Source organism: Myotis brandtii, unplaced genomic scaffold (genome assembly GCF_000412655.1).
Source record: "Myotis brandtii unplaced genomic scaffold, ASM41265v1 scaffold1283, whole genome shotgun sequence".
NCBI classification, from domain to species: domain Eukaryota; kingdom Metazoa; phylum Chordata; class Mammalia; order Chiroptera; family Vespertilionidae; genus Myotis; species Myotis brandtii.
The window spans coordinates 2,407-7,839 of record NW_005354522.1 but is presented as its reverse complement, the minus strand read 5'-3'; the positions used below and the strand labels follow the sequence as shown (position 1 = coordinate 7,839).

The 5,433-nt window shown below is 46.3% G+C and overlaps 1 pseudogene; it reads right to left on the bottom strand.

The window, feature by feature from the left end:
- Positions 1–1,447: 1,447 nt before the first annotated feature.
- On the bottom strand, positions 1,448–3,020 carry LOC102243883 (annotated as a pseudogene).
- Between the last annotated feature and the right edge of the window lie 2,413 nt (positions 3,021–5,433).

Genomic DNA, 5,433 nt, shown 5'->3' with positions numbered 1-5,433 from the left:
CCACCAAAAGTCATCTGGCTTCCATAATGGTTCTGGTCCCCACCAAAAGTCATCTGGCTTCCATAATGGTTCTGCTCCCCACCAAAAGTCATCTGGCTTCCATAACGGTTCTGGTCCCAACCAAGAGTCATCTGGCTTCCATAACGGTTCTGTCCTCCAAAACGGGTCTGTTCCCCACCAAAGATCATCTGGCCTCCATAAAGGTTCTGGCCCCCACCAAAAGCCATCTGGCCTCCAAAACAGGTCTGTTCCCCACCAAAAGTCATGTGGCCTCCAAAACTGGTCTGTTCCCCAACAAAGGTCATCTGGCCTCCATCATGGGTCTGGTTCATACCAAAGGTCATTTGGCCTCCGTCACGGGTCTGGTCCCCACCCAAGGTCATCTGGCCTCCATCGACAGTCTGTTCATCACTGAGGGTCTTCATGTGGCTACCTTCTTTGGAGATTGTCACGTTGTTTGCAGTGATGGTTGTCTTTTGGCAATCAGTGAACAATGTCTTTGGGTTGTCAGTACCACCTATCATCCAGGAGGTTGGTGTGGGTTTTTTCTGATCAAAGGAGATCACCTTCTGATCCATGGAGACAGTCTCCTTTAGTTCTCCAGGGGGCTTATCGAAGGCCTTAACAGGGAGAGTTATTGAGTTCTGGTCAAGGACTGTCCCAGGGATATTAGAACATGCAGAAACCGTCATTGTGGGCGTCAAAGGAGCCATCACCTGGTTCTGAATGGACTCATGTTGGCTCTGGTCACCACGGGCAGTCAGAGGCACGCAGATGTGTGTCTCTGGTGCAGCTGGAGCTGTTGTCTCAAGTGTCTCACAGAATTCCCGGAGGAACTCCGCAATTTCCTGAGATAAAGGGAGAGTATCTTGGCAGTTGCCGGATAATTGAACTAGATCTTCAGCTGTGGGATCCATCAGTTCATCGAGCGCGCGGTCAGGAGCCACTGTGTCTGGAGGTAATAAGGTCGGCTGGCACCTAGTTGCTCTGTGCAGGGCCTGGCACTTATGGCGCTGCAGGCAGGTGCATTCTGCATTTATGGAGCTGCAGCCAGGTGCACTGCGTGCCTATTGGCCCCTTCGCTTGCCACGCCCTCCAGGGCGGAGTCCAGGGCTTCAGCTGTAATCTGCTCTGGGAACACGGATGAAGGATGGCCTGAGGTCCTGTGGCAGTCCTTCCCGGTGTTCCCACCGTCAGGGGAAGCATTTGACAGGGATTAGCCCACCTCTTCCTCCACACCGGTCTACCCGGTGGACTCTGTGTCAGTCATCAGACGATGCAGAAACAGGCCCACAGAGGGCCCTCGGCCTGAGTTTTAAACACATGCGACACCTCAACTGCCAATCAGCCGGTCATGCTACAGCTGTGTGTTTAACGAATTACTTCTATGCCGAAGCCTTCTCAGGTCGCCTAGAAATGGCAATCGCTTTTTTTTTTTTTTTTGCCCTTTGATTTTTTTGTTTTTTTTTTTTTTTTTTTTTTAGGTCTACAAAGAATTTCTTTATAAAAACATGACTGTAAGACATCATAGGCACAAATGGTACATAGGGCATGTCTTGCTGGAATACACAAAGGTGAGTTGGCTGGTGGTTCTTCCTCCTCCTAATTATCTTCTACCTGCTGCTTTTATAAGCTCTCCAGATACTCCTTGACGTTGTTATAACCGTAAAACTTGGCCAGATGAATGAGGATCCCTGTGGCACAGCGGCCATCGAGCCTCCGACAGTAACTGCAGTTGCAGATCCCCATGCAGGGAGGGCACATCCACCCTGGGTCCAGCAGCGCCGACCTCACGTCCTCCCCGTAGCGATTCCACAGGCACGGCCGACAAAACTGCCCCGGCCACCGTCTTGGTGTCGATGGTCTTCTGCCGACACTGATGGCACGTGTTACCCAGAACTTTATCATCGATTTTATCTCGGACAGTTATGGCGACATTTTCTAAGTCCTCTTCAGTGATCAGTGATGTCCTCCAAGGGCTGAAAGGAAGATACGCGATGCCGCCACCAATAGCCCTGGCACCTCCCCCCACTAATTGTCTCCCTTCTCTTGAAGCGGTAAAACTCTTCTGCAAACTGGGCAGCGGAGACGGTGAACTTCTCCAGGGCGAACTTCTCAGGCGGCCGGGCACTCTGGGTGGGGTTCCTGCGCCTGGGGACCTGCCCCTCCGAGAAGGCCCGCCTCACGGTTTTCTTCTTGGAAGCCGGGCTTGGGGTTCACACTGGGAAAAAATCAGGCACCGAGTTCAATTCCGCCAATAACTGAGCAAGCATGGCCTTGTTCTCCTTGATGTTCATGGTCCTTTTCAGCAGCGCGTCCGAGCTCTCCTCGTCCCTGGAGTCATCCTCGGGCTCTGAGGCCGAATCTTCCCTTTCCTTCCCTTCTCTGCTGCTTTTCTTTCTCCGGAGAATGGCTTTTGTACTGTCCTGTGAGCAAGAGCTAGAAAACAACGGCTCAGCAGAATTCTTCTCGTCGGCTGTTCTGGCCAGTTTCTTGGGGAACTGCAAGGCTACGCGGAGACCAATGCTGCTCCTAGGCCTGCTTCTTCTGGGCGTAGCCTTTTCTTCTTCGTCATCTCCCTCCTCCTCACTCACTGATGCCTCACTACCATCGTCGCTCAAATCGGACCCCTCGAGCTTTCCTTCTGGGCTACTGTTTAAACCCAGGTCGCTCTGTGTAAACCCCTCAAAGTCCTCTGTCTCCGAGTCGGTGTCCTCTATAGAAATTCTCCTCAGCTCTTCTGTGAAGTACTGGGAACGGAAGCGCACATCCTGCTGTTTCCCTGACTCCAGTGAGTCAAAACTATCACAGCTCTCCTCGGATGAGAGGGTTTCCATGGGAACGTCATCTCTGAAACCAACAAAGTTTTCATCATCACTAGGGGAGTTGAAGATGTCAGCCACCTCTTTAGGGATGTGAGAGCGAGTCGCCAGCTCCATGCTTCCACCCGGGCTCCAGCTTCCTCCTCGCACTCTGCCCGGGAGCCTGCCCCCCGCCCTGGCCAGCGCATGGCAAACGCCAGAGGCGGTTCCCCAAGAAAGGTCATCTGGCCTTCATCACGGGTCTGGTCCAAAACAAAGGTAATCTGGCCTCCATCACGGGTCTGGTCCCCACCGAAGGTCATCTGACCTCCATCACGGGTCTGGTCCCCACCGAAGGTTATCTGGCCTCCATCGACAGTCTGTTCATCACTGAGGGTCTTCATCTGGCTACCTTCTTTGGAGATTGTCACATTGTTTGCAATGATGGTTGTCTTTTGGCAATCAGTGAACAATGTCTTTGGGTTGTCAGTACCACCTATCATCCAGGAGGTTGCTGTGGGTTTTCTCTGATCAAAAGAGGTCACCTTCTGGTCCATGGAGACAGTCTCATTTAGTTCTCCAGGTGGCTTATCGAAGGCATTAACAGGGAGAGTTCTGGAGTTCTGGTCAAGGACTGTCCCAGGGATATTAGAACATGCAGAAACCGTCATTGTGGGCGTCAAAGGAGCCATCACCTGGTTCTGAATGGGTTCATGTTGGCTAAGTCTGATCTTCTTTACCTGTCAAATTAAGAAATAGGAACTACAACATAAAGTAGAATTTAAATTCATCTAATGCATTGTGTCTTTCTCTTCTCTGATCCACTTTGTCACCAAATACAAGAGTTACATATTAGGACTTTTTTTGTGAAAAGCATATATCGAAGAATACAAATGAGCTGAAGTCACCAACCCTTCTCTCAAGAAACATTTAGACTAGTGAGGAGAAAACCCACTCTTTCAGTAAGATTAAAAAAGTGTACTGAATTACTTAATGCTCTAAGAAAGGCATGCATTACTTTCTTATTTTTCTTTTAATCGTTTTGAAATTCTCCAAGTCCTATGTTGAGGTTCACCAAATTAAACAGAATTCCAAACAATATGGCAATACTAATATTTTAATCCTGGTTTGTATCAGCTTTAAAGCCTAGAATCATTGCAAATATTTAGCTTTTGTACAGTGAATTTAATCAAACCACTGTTGTTGGTTTTTCTCCACCACAACTATTCCGGTTTGGCTCAGTGGATAGAGCATTGGCCTGCGGACTGAAAGGTCCCAGGTTCGATTCCTGTCAAGGGCATGTACCTGGGTTGCGGGCACATCCCCGGTGGGAGATGTGCAGGAGGCAGCTGATCGATGTTTCTCTCTCATCGATGTTTCTAACTCTCTATCCCTCTCCCTTCCTCTCTGTAGAAAATCAATAAAATATATTTTAAAAAAAAGAAATAATTGATAAACAGCACTACATATAAGTTTAAGGTGTACAGCATGATGGTTTGATTTGCATGTATTGTGAAATGACTTCCATAATATGTTTAGTGAACGTCCATCATCTAAAACAGAAAGGAAAAATTGCTTGTGGTAAGAACTCTTGGGATGTACTCTCTTCACAATTGCCCATATATATCATACAACAGACATCATGTTGTACATTACATCCCTAGTACTTATTTATCTTATAACTGGAAGTTTGTACCTTTTGACCACCTTTCTCCAATTTCCCATCCACCTATCCCTGGTAACTACAAATCTGATCTCTTTTTCTATAAGTTTCATGTTTTGGTGTTTTGTTATGTTGTTAGATTCCACATATAAGTGAGATCATGCAGTATTTTTCTTTCTCAATCTGACTTATTTCACTTAGCATAATGCCTTCAAGGTCCATCCATGTTGTCACAAATAGTAGGATTTCCTCATTTTTTATGGCTGAATAACATTTCATTGTGTATGCTATATATACCACAACTTCTTTAGCCATTCATCCATCAGTGGACACTTAGGTTGTTTCCATGTCTTGGCTATTGTAAATGATGCTGCTATGAATAGGAGGGGGAAGATATCTTTTCCAGTTAGTGTTTTTATTGAGCACAGACTCTTTGATTCATCTTCACATCCCCCAAATTACCTAGAACTCTCTTCCTAAAGCATAGAAAAGACTCAAAAAACAGTTCTTGTGAACTTTCAATGCACAAATGGTAACAAACCTAACTATATACAATTTCATTAACAACTAGCCAACAATATATTTTTCTATTAGAAAGTGGAAATTTGTTTTTTCCTCAACTAGGATGAGGACGTTTCTCTCTTAAAATATATACTGCCTTGATAAAAGCTACCTAATACTAGATTTGTAGACATAAACCTAAATGAACCACTATGATTCGAGCAGAAATAAAGTAAAATTCAAAAATTCAGTTAATCTGATTCTTGATCTAATGTTGCAACTAATTTTATCTACATGATGGGAATTTTTTTTAATTAAATTTTTATTGTTCTGATTATTACATTTGTTCCTCTTTTTTTTTTCCCCCATAACTCCCCTCCTTCCAGCTCCCACCCCACCCTCCGCCCTCACTCCCCACCCACTGTCCTCATCCATAGGTGCACGATTTTTGTCCAGTCTCTTCCCGCA